At 33.3% G+C, this 14,076-nt stretch overlaps 2 long non-coding RNA genes across 10 annotated transcripts; one reads left to right on the forward strand and one right to left on the reverse strand.

The window, feature by feature from the left end:
- Positions 1-6,464: 6,464 nt before the first annotated feature.
- Positions 6,465-8,009, reverse strand: LOC145103787 (uncharacterized). 2 transcript variants are annotated; one of them, XR_013706868.1, is made up of 4 exons: positions 7,484-7,999; positions 7,196-7,362; positions 6,879-6,958; positions 6,465-6,773 (listed from the first exon to the last, which is right to left on the reverse strand). It is a non-coding gene; the product is annotated as an uncharacterized LOC145103787 (long non-coding RNA). The 2 variants fall into 2 exon arrangements; XR_013706867.1 differs by having other exon boundaries at positions 6,879-7,362; positions 7,484-8,009.
- Positions 8,010-9,301: 1,292 nt separating this feature from the next.
- Positions 9,302-12,675, forward strand: LOC145103789 (uncharacterized). Of its 8 annotated transcripts, none has more exons than XR_013706875.1 (9): positions 9,307-9,924; positions 9,996-10,194; positions 10,319-10,428; positions 10,510-10,566; positions 10,706-10,758; positions 10,866-10,931; positions 12,044-12,098; positions 12,211-12,282; positions 12,376-12,675. It is a non-coding gene; the product is annotated as an uncharacterized LOC145103789 (long non-coding RNA). The 8 variants fall into 8 exon arrangements; XR_013706874.1 differs by having other exon boundaries at positions 9,310-9,924; positions 10,522-10,566; XR_013706870.1 differs by lacking the exon at positions 10,510-10,566 and having other exon boundaries at positions 9,326-9,924.
- Positions 12,676-14,076: the final 1,401 nt, after the last annotated feature.

Consider the following 14,076-nt stretch of genomic DNA (forward strand, 5'->3'; position numbering starts at 1 on the left):
AGTCTATAGCTGCCAATGTTCACTCATACCATCTTTTATCTCTCATCGTTCATCTACCCATGTTTTACCCAACATATTCGTAGATATAAAATACATATACAATTTAAATCATTTAAAACATGTATAAATTCTTTCATCTAGCATAGATAGCAAGTACACTGATAATATGCACACATAGCACGTAATTTATATAAAATACTTCATATCTATGTGTAAGATGAAAGTAACTATGCACTCACCTGATAAGGTGGTGATTCCGAACTCGGACAGCGCTTCGCTTCTTTTAAAAACAATTTCCCTCAACGAAACCTAGTATCATTACCACTAGAGTTTAGTCTAATATTCACCGAGACTAATTATTAGTCTAAGCATTATTACTATTATATAAGCACGAAACAATACTTCTCAACCACTATGTACAGACAGGGGCCAGACATGAAACACCGGAGGGCAGGATCATTTTGGCATATAGCAATCTGAATCCAGCAACCCAAGCGGCCCTTCAAACCAGATTCCCCGTACCGTGAGTAGTTAAAAAGATATTATAACGACACTTATATAACTCATAATAATAGCCCAAATACTCATTATAATGTCATAATAACATTACTATATTTAAACATAAGCTATACTTAAGGTAGGGGAGGCGTATCTCACTTACAGCGGGTTTTTCACAAAACCGGGCTTCGCTAAAGCAACGTTTCTGAGCCGAAAGCTCTTCTTTTCGGAGTCGTCGGGTGCTCCGGGGCTTCCACCTCGTGCTAGGGAGTTACCCTAGGCTTTGGGGGGTTTGGGGGTGTTAGAGAGAGTGTAGAGAGAGAAAGAAGGGAGGAAAGGTGTGAGAATGAAGGTTGCCCCCGTACTTCTATTTATAGGCTGAAAACCAGCTCTACTCGTCGATTTTGATGACCTACTCGACGAGTCCAGGCCAGGTGTCACCATCTGGTGGCTTGTCTTGGGGAGAAAGCAATGGCCAGGATTGCGCCACGTCACCCGATTTCGCACAGCACTTTCCCGACTTAGAAAAATCATAACTTTCGCACACAAACACCGTTTTTGACGTTCTTTATATCCACACGTAGGTGGGATCATACTCTACAACTTTCGTTTAGATGTCGTCGGCTAATTTTGATATAATTTTTACAGTTATATTTTTAACAGGTCGGGACAGGAAAAGTCCGTTAAAAATTCATAACTTCTTCATCTGACGTCCGTTTTCGTCTGTTTTTTTACCGTTGCACTACTAATAATGATATCTTCAATTCTCATTTAGGTTGTGTTGGACAAAAAGCGCTCGATCTAAAATTCGAATTCCGGGTTGTGCACTACTAGGCCAAATCTTAGAAAAATCATAACTTCCTCATACGAAGTCAGATTTGGGCGTTCTTTTTATGCACGCTCTCGGTTTAACGTATACTATGACTTTTGTTTAGATTGCTAAGGCTAGAAAGTCCTCTATTTTAAATTCACTATTTACGTTACACAGCGTCGTGTCGGTTTAGCCGTAAAACTTCAACGGGTCATAACTTCTTCATTATAACTCGGATTTCGACGTTCTTTATATGTACGGAACCCTTGTGACATATACTATAACTTGGTCGAGATTATTCATTCTAAATAGTCTTTTTTTGAAAAGTCGTTTTCGACACCTATTATCTCTAAATTGACTAGCCCGGATCTACGGGCGTTACAATTTTGTATCATCAATGTGTATTTAAGTGTAATGGATTGACTTGTTGACCAAAATCAATTTTGATGAATATTAAACAAGTAAGGAAGGTGTGGAGTGCACACTTGTTTAAGTTTATTCAAGATTCAAAGTACACTGACATTTAGGGGCGAAGCCCCTGAACGAACGGGGGACCAGGGGCAGCACCCCTGGGAGCGGGGTCCAAGGGGCGGCAGCCTCTGGTGGAGTCCAAGGGGCGGCAGCCTTATATAAAGAACTCAAATCAGTGACAGTTTTCAGACATCAAGCTGTTTTAGTGATAGTTTTTCAGACATAAAACTGTTTTGTGACAGTTTTTTGATGGAAAAGGTACATAGCCATTTTTGGTCTTCATTTTGATGGTACATTCAAAAATCATAACAATCAAATTCTTTGTTCTTGCTCTCAGATTTCGAGTCTTATCCGATTAAAGATTGGGAATGCCACCCAAATACTTTAATCTGAAAGTATTATCACAATTCTCATAATTTCCAAGCCTTTCTATACCCCAAATTTCTAACAATGTTGTTATTTGTTTCAATATTAGGATTGTCCTGATCATGACTAGAAGCGGATGAAGCTCCCCAACGAGGGTGTCCATGGGAACATGATGAAGTAATATATAACTTGTATTAATAGAAAAATAGTGGTCATGTAGATAATATAAGGTTCACAAATCCTATGACAACAAATAATTTAAAGTGGCCATACCAATATATAAATCATAACTAATAAAAAGTGAAGTTTTAGAAAACAATGTTCCCAACAATCAAGTTTGTCTCCATCTGAAGAGTGGTAAGAGAGAACCATTCCATCTTCATCATCATTTGTGCCTTCTTCATCTTCAAATTCTGCATATTCAAATTGTACCTCTTCATTAGTTACTTCATTCGACAACTCTTGTTCATAAATCTGGAATAACCTATCTTCATATGGGTTCCCATCGTTCACAACTTCAATTTTAATGTCGTCATATACCCATCTTGGTTTTGTCTTAACAACCGCCCATAATTTGTTTTCACGGTAGAGTATGATGTAAAAAACACTTGTTGTGCTTGTGATGCTAATACGAAAGGGTCACTAGTTTGAAGTCGAGACTTGTATTTAGCATTGACCAACTTATTTTTGTTAATTTCTACACCATGGTCTTTATCAAACCAAACATATTTGAACACTATAAAAGTTGAATACACATTGCAACAATACTCAAGCTCTAATATCTCGTCCAATATGTTATGATAGTCAGACTCTTGGGAGTTATATGTCTCCCCTGTTATCCTTAATCTATAGTTGCTCGTTACACATCCCTAATCATATATATATATATATATATATATATATATATATATATATATATATATATATATATATATATATGTGTGTGTGTGTGTGTGTGTGAAAACCATGTCGTGAGAGTTAGCATGTCGTGATGGTTTCCTTGCTAAAATTCCAAACATTTAGCAGCATGGTTTCTATTAGATGAGTCTGTCAATAGTTGGATTGAAGAACACACATGCATTGTGTTGGTTATCAATGCATAATAGTTATCCTTATGGTTTAATTGGTTTTAATTTTGTTGTGTTTGAACCATTTAGCAAATTATATATCTCTAAGGCATGGTTTTGGGTCATTTAGATACATTTGTGGCGCCACTTTATCAAACTCATCAATGTAAGGGGTGGGTTCTGCATAATTTAGTAGCATATAATTATGTTGTTTATGTGTTCGCTATGGGGGGTATGACAACTAGTTATATGTCGAAGTTATAGAAGAGTATTTCTCTTTCAACAACATAAGCGGAGTACATGGTGATTGCAGAAGCAAACAAAGAGCTTATATGGTTAAAGAACTTCATATAAGAAATTGGGATGCAACAGGAAGATTGTGTACTACATTATGAAAACATAGTGCAGTTTATTTGGCTAAGAGTTTAGTGTTTCATAGTAGGACGAAAGGCAAGGTACCACTTTATCTGAGAAATGATATGTAATGGTATCCTGGACCTGAAGAAGGTCGTTGGTTCAATGATTCCAGCAAATATGTTTACTAATGTGGTGGCAACAGAGAAGTTGAAGTTGTGTACAACTTTAACTAGCCTTTCAGGTACTTGAGGAAAATGCATGAGAGAGAGAGCTACAAAGTTCTAGATTGGATGACATTAGTCTAGTGGAGCATGATTCATCATTTTGACATTATAGCCACTAGGCAGACCCAACATGGGGTACCGCTTGTGTTTGCTTCTGGACGTAGCCGACCACTCTGATTGTATGAACCACGTAAATTGATTGTGTTCTTGTTTTTTCTTTTGCAGTATTATTATATATGAAATCGTTCATTTATTTGTTGAAGTGCTTAAAACCTAATATTATTGACCAAGTTGTTGACCAAGCCTAATTTGGATCAACGAATAATCTGAATTAAAATTTACTTTTTATCTTTTAAATAAAGAAAATACAACAAAGAGTTTAGGATGTCTTCACTTTCCTTCTTATTAGAAGAAATGTGATAACCTGAATTTTTTAAAACTTTAATCCTATTCGGTTTTGTTCACAATATTAACATTTTAGTGTCCAAACAACAAATTATATGATGAAGAAAGCCAAAAATTTAGTCGAGCCAAATTCTAAAGTCTGTAATACTTCCAACAGTTTGGAACAATATCATAGATTGCAAAAAGTCAAAAATTGATGGCCGACTAAGAAGCCTCGTACTTACAGTTGGAAAGTAAAATTGGACCAGATGGTCCACAAAGTCAACCAATTTGAACCTAGAACCCAAACCGTCAGTTCAGTTTCTTGGTTTTCATTTTCTTCGTGGGTCGGTTCCGAGTTTAAACTCGAACCCAATGTTAATCCCAATCTAACTTATATGAGGCATGATAAAGGTAAGGAATCCTTATATTAAGGGTGAAAGATGTGTGTGATATCATCCAACTTTCGATGTGGGATAATGAAGTTGCAAATTAAAATAGAAAACTTGGGGAAAAATCTGCCAAGCATTTCTCCAACCCTTAACTCAGGTTTCATGGGGAAAGCGCTCAACCAGGAGGATTTATGCTTCTAGTTCGCGCCTCCGATATATGTATTCATACGATTACATATAAAAAAACATGGCGTTCAACCGTTGGGTCGGTTTCTCGGGTTGGATCAATCGATTTCTAGGCAAAAACCGAAACCGAAGCCGATTTTTCGGTTTTTAAAATTTGAAATCCTAATCGTCGGTTTTGCTTCGGTTTTGATCGGTTTCCCGATTTCTTGGTTTGGGTTTGCTCACCCCCAGGAATCATGTTATATTCTAAAGAGTACGCAAAATACAAATACATATTATTTACCATTAAAACATTTTTTTAATAATATATTGTATAGTTTTGCGGTGAATAATAAAAGTTTCATAACGAATAGTTTCATACACCGGGTGACACATGGTTTCATTTTGGCGAAGAGTTTTTTCCCCGGACAACGATTAGTCTTTTGTCGACCTATTTCGGACCCTATCGGCCGTTATTTTTCGCACCGCTTTTTTTGTACCTTACACTTTTTTTTTCAGATGCATATTTTTTCGGGTGGGTTTCGTTCAAACACAATTTGGTCTATCCATATTTTTCGCTAGCTTTTTTTATTAGTCTTTTTCATTAGTTTTGATGTTTGTGTTTTCATTTGAGCCAATTCGCTTAATGATATTCAGCAACTTTCAACACGGCGGAAGGCGGTTATCTTTTTACTCGACAATTTATTTCCTTTTAGTTAGAATTGAATAATTTCTTTTCAGATAGATATCATATTTTTTTTAAAAAAAAAGACATTATTTGCTAACAAATCTATTTAACATTAAAATATATATATTTATACATACTTATATTCATTTTTTACAAATAGTTTTATGTAGTTTTAGAAAATAAAATGCCTAATTTTTAAAAGTGACTTTTTACGAAGACCACTATGTAGTGGCTATCAAAAGGAGTCAATTATATACCATACAATAAAAAATTCACCTTAAATTGAATTAGTAGTCGGACTAAAACTGTCAATATTATAATAACCGTTATCAATTTCATGAAGTTCTACGGCTTATATTATGGTGTTTCCATTTAACGCCACAAAATTATAAAATATCGTCAGTTCATATGTTCAAATTGTATTACCTTTTATATATTCATACATCTCTCTTCTACCTCTCGAACTAACCATGGCTTCCTTGAACTTGACCTCCTAACATGATATTACTAAAACATATAAGGTTTGTAATTCATTTTGTTGTTCCTACTAAGTACATACATAATCAATGATATCATTGTACTTTCAAAGTACAATGCTTTAATAAGAAAAAATATTTAAAATGAAGTTATAAAATGCGTAAATATAACAGATATTTACACACAAACATCCCCATAAATATATTATCGTGTGGTTATCTTGAAAATAGGTAATTGGGTGGAAAATGAAGGCACATCTTCTGGCTTTCCTTTTGAAAATTAGTTTCAAGATTATACTTTTTGAGTAGGAATGAATCATTTGTTCCTTCTATACCTAATTGTTAAAAATATTTAACTAAGGAGTCAAACTATGTGTAAATTTTATACCCAACTTCCTTAAACTTTTCTTTAACCTTTGGATTTACGTCATTGATCATAAAATGAGGCACCAAAGCTTTGTTTTGGAAAAAAACCAATTGCAGCACATAAAATCAAATATTAAAAAATGGTGACATATATCACAATTAATGCTAGAGTTTATGCCTGAGTTGAAAACTAGATTCATAGGGATAAAACAATTCAAATCTCCAATTTGAATCAAATGTAAAAGTATATGTTACAATCAAAAAATCAAATACAAAATTGAGTAAAAGAATAAAAATATTCAATTCGACAAAACCATTTGAAAATTACAATAACTATCACACAATAACATCAATTCCGGCTACATGAAAACATTTTTAGGAGTGCATCATCATTTTAATTGAACAACTAAGCTCCCCCATTTAACCTGGGCTAAATGGACCAAAGCCTCTAGAAGATGATAATTAATTGGAATTGCCTTTAGTGTTCACCGACTGACATTTCCACACCCTGCATAATCACATCTCAATCAATAATTTTAAAGGCGAAATAGAATTTACAAGTTATGGATGGATTAAGAAGACATATATTGAAGCTTAACGGGGTTTTTTTTACCTGTTGTGCCGTCCAAATAATACTCCATCATCCATTTCATAGCAAATTCTGTACAAATGTTCATTTGTCCACTGTCTGTCCTACATCCAAAAAAAATTAAAGCTTCATTTATAGACCCATTTTTTATTTTTTAAATAAACAAAAAAAATTTACTCTTGCCCTAGCATTATCTCATTTCATCCATCTGTTTTTAACAGAACCATAACCTTGAAATAGTCTAAAAACCTTATTAACAAAACCACAAAAGAAACTCGCAAAAATCAATAGATCAGTTAAGGTCGGATCTGCCAATATCAACAAAAGATTTCAATAGCCACCTGAAAATCTTGAAATTTGTACTAAGTTTTCCAATAGACTGGTTCCAAAACTGAGGTGCAGATACAAAAACATAGCAGCAATCTCGTCCGAAATTGAGTTTCTACAATATTAACTTGGAGAGTACATAAACTTAGGGACAATTTCGTCCATAAATACTTTTACAAATCTGATAAGAGGCATAAAATCAAGGCAAAAGTTAGAAAAATAAGCTTGAAATTAAGGCAGAAATCAGAGAAAAATCACGACATTTCTTGGATAAATAATGAAAGACAGATCAGGAATATTACCTTTTAACAACTTCATAATTGTCCAAGAATGGGATATGGTGGGTAAGTTATGTTAGAAGGTGGTCACCCAAACGAAGTGTTTGAGGACGACATCTGCCATGCTTCCCCTGTTTCTTCCCCTCTCATGAATCTTGAGAGACACACAAACATAAAGAATGAGAGAGAGAGAGAGAGAGAGAGAGAGATTCATCTGGAACTTAATCAACCATCGAAGAGATCGACAGATGAATATCGACGAAAGTGCAAATTAACATCGACGAAGGCTAAAAGGAACTCGAATGGAACGACAACGGTAGAGTTTTTCTTTGTTCGATGGCATGGCCATACTTAGGTCAACAAGGACGGAGGAGAAGCTTCTCTGGTGGCTGATCGGGGTGGGTTTGATAGAGGTGAATGAACGGCCGAAATTAGATTAAAGGAACGGAGAAAACGTGAGTTTAAGAGATAGGGAGCATATTCTTTATAGGGGTGGGAGGAACAAAGCAACATATAAGATATTATACGGGTTTTTGTCATAAAAGCCCTTAAGTTTTTCGAAAATGTTTGGATTTACAAGAAATTTTAGGTTCAATAATGTCTTAAGTTTTGTTTAATTTGTTGGTTTATGCCTTTTAGCAAGTCAAGCCGGTCATATGTATGAGTGGGCGCGCCAATTGGATCCAATACGAAGTTGCCGACACTTTGTAAAAAAATCAGAAGTAGAATAGCAAAAGACGGCTTGAGATGATAAAATCAAAATTAAAGGTTGTATTGATAATTGAAATTGAGAAAAACTACCAGGAACCAAGTTTGGCTTTGACAAAACCCCTAATTTTCCATCGACGTTTTCAAATTTTTGGAGCTTTCTTTAGTGGCAACCTCCGCACATCTCCTCTTCAGACTCGTTGTCTTCGCATTAATCCAAATCTTTCTTGAGCTGATTGAAAAAAAAAAAAAAAAAACATATGTTAAACACTCTTTGAGGCACTTGATCGAATAAATAGAGTGCAAGATATATTTACCATGAGCTTTAATTACAAACTATTGCCAATTTTTTATGTTTTTTATATAATCTTTTTTTAAAAATATTATTATAATAATTGATAAACATACACTATCTTATGTGAACAAATAAGTCAATAATTTATAGAAAGATGTATTCTGCTCATATTTAACTGTATAAGTCATATTTGTTTGGGTACTATAAAAACTAAAGAGAACCCAATAAAAACCAAAATCCATTTATTAGATAAAAATTGATTAACGATTCATGAATTATACCAATATACATATGTTTTTCAAATTCTTTTGGTAGATTTTAAAACTTTACATGAAACAGAAACTTATAATTAATTTTATTAAGACCAAATAAGAATTAAAAATATTCTGTATTTGAATTTGAATACTCTATTTACAAAATAAATTTCTTTAAAAATATAAGGCTTCATCGAAACAAAAACTCAAACCTTTGTGATCAACTTAATTTCAAAAGATAGTCTTTTTGTCATTTAAAAAGAAATTATATATGTGAAATATGAATAGTAATTATTCATTCAATTTTTATCTACAACCACGTCACACAATCTATGCATTCTAAGTCCAATAGAAAGTTTACATCCACAAAACTTTATCACTTGGGATCAAATCTATAATTTCAATTATCGATTTGGATTATGACTTGTTTCTTGTAGAAAAATATTTGTCGTCTCTTGTGTACAATATGTGGCTGTCAACCAAAAGAAAACTATTATAAAAAAACTATTAATTGCCCGTTGAAAGAAACAATACGCCAAAAAAACAATTCATTACTTGCCAAAAGGAAACTATTCCCAAACCAACAACTCCATACCGTTCGCCGCTTTGCGCAGATTCACAACTAGTATAAAAGCACGTTGATCTTAGAAACAGTTATTTTTGCGGTGTAAGCCACATTATTTTCAACGTTTTGCAATTTAGTCCCTCCATAACTTCACAGTCAAATACTTCTCGAACCTTCCCTTTACTGCCTCGTCTCACTCAATTAATGCTTACCCCTTTTTTTCTCCGGCCACCGACTTCATGTTCTTGCTCAATCTTATACTCCTTTATATTGTTCTCAGATTCGTTCTTCGTGTTTCGTCGGGTCCTGGAGCAAGTTTTGGTGAACATAGGGCGATTTTGGGTGATTTGGGAGCTTTTGAAGATTTCTAATCAACCCGTCAATATCTCATCCAATTTCTTAAACCTTTCTTTGTTGTCGGTTTCTTACCAAGGTTTTCTCTCCGTTTTTTTCGGAGACAAAGATGAACGGAGGAGGAGTTTCTACCCAGTTAATCTGATTCCGCCTTTCTCACCCCTTGATCTTCGATTGTGAAGCATATGTGAGCCTCACACCAAATTGATTGAAGTTTCACCATCGTTCCAATAGACTCCCAGTTGTCGCTGGTCTTCAGGTTGATTGACATCGCTCGGAGCTTTCAACGGTAACAAAAAAAAGTTACTTTTTTTTACTTGTATCTCCTCTCTGATCTGTTAATCTGTATCCAATATTTAGTTTCTGAGATTCTGATTTGTGTGGAGAAAGAGGGAGAAAGAGAGAGAGCAAGGGAGGAAGACCATTATTGATTTCCGGCCCCTTTGGCTTTGAAATTTAAACCTGAATTATGTTTTCCCCCAATTTTCCTTTGGTCAGCTTCAATTGATTGTTTCAGGTTCTATTGTGCTTTGTCGATTGCCTGCTCCTTTGGATTTGGGTACAATTATTGATTTTATTTTTCCTACAATCGACAAATCATAGTCTGTCCTACACTTTTAGCCGTATTTATATGACTCTTGATTCTAATAATGTAACTGCTGATTATTTCCTTTCACTTTCAGGTCGAGTAACCCAATTGTCAATGTTGGGCTTGCCAATTGAAGTGCTGCAAAGTTGAATTAACATGTTTACCAAAACTGTGGCACGGGACTATTCCAACAGGGCCATTAATGTGAGTTTCTAATCTGGATCTTTTACCACTGAAACCTCAAATATGTAGGTGTAGTAATCTGTAAGTAATTCTTATTTATAGTAAATATTATAGGTGAATGTACTAAAAGTATGCATAGCAGGAAAACTCTCAAACAAAGTATGATGCAACTTCTGTATCTCCATCTCTTACTTTCTTCCATAAATGGATTCTGATGGTTTTAGATAAAATTTGCATTCACGATTTATTTGTAACTACAGTTCATCAAGCTACTACGGATAATTTTTTTTGGATGCAGGGTCTGATCACAAAAGGAGAGAGGTTGTATTGAGTCAGCAGTTGCACCATTTGGTAATTAATTAATTGTGTTCATTTAATTAATTATATGAAAATGAAACACTTTAAAAAAAAGTTATATACTTTACAAATGGGGATGACAAATTTATAGTGTTTTGCAGGTCAAAAAGGTCAAAGCTCATGTTCATCTTGGTTTATCTGAGGTTGGAGGTCTTTTCAATGAGCATGTATGTACTCTCTTTTTTTGTTTATTAAGTATAATTTTTTTACTAATTTTAGGCTAGATTACAGAAAATACCATTATATTTTGAGAAATTTTGTGGTTTAACAACTAATACAATATTTTTTTCCCATCAAACCTTAAACTAAAAAGACATTTTTTCATATTAACCCTTTTGACACGTTATATATATATCAGGTTTCATTGGTAATTTTCCAAATTAACCATTTCAGCATGTTACGTTTTATCATGTTAAAATATATAATTGGAAAAAATGTTTGAAACTTCTATGGTTTGATTGAAAAATAAAGTATCAAATGATTAAACATTAAAATTGTTGAAAATATAATTGTTTTTCTGTGATTTGCCCTTAACTTTATAGAAATATTGACAATGAGGGTATTTTGGTCATTTGGCAAAAAAAATTAAGAATGAAATTAAAATCCTTCCACCCGATCTTAGGAACAATGAAATCCATCAAACATTGATGGAATTTGATGGACTTGAATTATGTCCATTTGGCAACCAAACAAACCATGGAAAGGAATCAAAAATTCCAATTCTGTCATATTCCCTTACAATCCGTGAACCAAACACGCTCTTAGTGAATTTTCTATTTTTAAAATTTCACTCTTAATAAAATTTTCTATTTTATTTATTTCAACATATACGCCGAGGCTATTAAAAATTAAGGATGAATTCAATTTCCTTATACCTAACCATACGAATGGTGAAACCCTTAAAACACCAAATTTGAAGGATTTGGCAACCATGCATGATTACAGACCATGGAATGGAATCTCCAATTCCAATTCCGTTGGAATCCACATGCCAAACACGTCCCTTAGACTCATCCTCTAATAAACCAAAAAAATCTTATAAATATTTACAACTCATGAAACAGCTAAATGCACTGTTGTTGATGCTTTCAAGTATGCGGGTGAAAATATAGTTTTTGGAAGTGGAAGGCCTTTTGAGCATGTTGATCTCCGTATTATTACTTCCCAAATTTTCGTTGTTTTCATATTTTATCTATCAAATATAATTTAAATATAATTCCATTCTTCAGCTTTTTTTGTGCTTAATTGTTTCTTACATTTTTATGATAATTTATAACAGGAAATGGGAAAGTAGGTCATGTGAATCAACCAAATAACATGTACTTCTTCCCTGGGTGAGTGCTTATTTTGTTATTTTTATAAATGTAGTTATAAAAATATGTTCTATATTTATTTATTCATTCAAAAAATTATATTATATTTGTTCAATATATTTTGCCTATACAGGGTTGATTTGGGATCTCTGTTATCCGGTGCTCATATGATATCTGATGGAATGCTGCAACCTGCTTCTGAATGGTAATTTAATCTTTTATGAATTATCTGGAATTAAAAGTAATCGTAGCATAATATTTGTTATATGCCAGCTAATATAATTTTCTTTCTATACAGTTAGGGCTGTAAACGAACTGAACGTTCGACGAACAGTTCATGAACCGTTCGGCGGAAAGTTCGTTTATTTAATAAACGAACGAACATGAACAAGATATCTGGTTTGTTTAGTTAAACGAACGAACACGAACAATGCTCTCGTTCGTTCATTTACGTTCGTGAACGTCCATTCATTTATGTTTGTTTACGTTCGTTCATTTATGGAATGACAAACAACTAAGTTAAACTTTATTGTATGGAAATGTTGAACACGTGTTTGTTTTCGTTTAAGTTCATGGTTTATTTATGTTCGTTTAAGTTTGTTTATGCTTGTTAACTGTTCGTTTGGCTTTGTGTTCATTTATGTCCGTTTGTGTTCGTTTATGTTCATTTATGTTCGTTTATCTACTAAACGAACGGACATAAACGAACACGGACACACTAAATTGTTTAACGAACGAACACGAACATAAAAAGTTTGTTCGTTTAGTTGTTCGTGTTCGTTTGTTGTTCGGTTAAAGTTAAACAAACAAACACGAACAAGCCTTTGTTTGTGTTCGTTTGGTTCGTTTACAGCCATATATACAGTCTTGCTTCTTATATGATAGAATTAGGTTAAAACCCGTGGAACCCACGGTGTAATTTTTAAATAGAATTAAAAAATTGATTATGTAATAAAATAATATATCATTAATTTAGAAAAACTTATGAATTGTAATATTGTTTTTTTAATAACTTTGTAATTTGTAAGTATTTAATTACATATGTAAATTCACCTATTTTATAAAAGTCATGAGTTTGTATAATGCAAAATAATTTCACTTTTGGAGCTTTTTTCTTATTAAATACATGGAAGTTGTGACGCGCTCACAAAACAAGCTGTAAAGATTTAATATGAAAAATAATATGAAGCAAGTATTTTCTTTATTTTTACTTTTTTTTTATAATGAAGAGAACTTGAAAATCTTAATCACCAACTTAAAAAAAAAATCAAGATTTAAGCGACATACGCCTTGATGTCTGGTTGCTATCAATTCACCACTGATAATCGGTCTCATTTTTTTGTGTTTTGTGCTCATTGTTTTGAATCTATGTTTCTCAATTATGATTCCCACTTTGCCATTCGACTCTTTTTTCTTTATGTTTCTTCTTGTCTTTGTTTTATATTTCTTTATCTTTCTTCTTGTCCCCATTATGACTAAAAAACCTAATGTACCGGCTATCTCAGATATCACTAACCATCAGCAACTAAGTATCAATCTGTTAATGAAGACATAAATGAAAAAAAAAAATCAAAAGTAAGCTTTCATGAGAATCAAAATCTGATCAGACATTTTTTCAAACATCCAACCTGCAAGTCAAATCATCACATTCAAGTTGTTTCTTGATATTGATTTTTGCATCTTTCAATTTGAACATCTTCCTGTTTATGCCTTCTTTTTATGTTGGCTTCTTGAACTTTGACTTCATCATATATGGTAAAATGTTATAGGTAGATGAGATAATTATATGATTTATAGGTTTTCAGAAGAATCTATTCACCTTTAGATGCTTCTTAAATTAAATGTGAAGATCTAATTTATCAATTAAGGTTAACTAATTTCCTTATTGATAATTGCAGATGGATCAGTGAACCAGAAACATGATAAATCCATTGGAATCCTACATCACAAAGACATATTCATACTATCAACGATGAAGCGAAATACACGCAACTCGTTA

The sequence above is a fragment of the Lactuca virosa genome, chromosome 4, assembly GCF_052849685.1.
Source record: "Lactuca virosa cultivar CGN04683 chromosome 4, Lactuca_virosa_CGN04683_v6, whole genome shotgun sequence".
Lineage (NCBI taxonomy): Eukaryota > Viridiplantae > Streptophyta > Magnoliopsida > Asterales > Asteraceae > Lactuca > Lactuca virosa.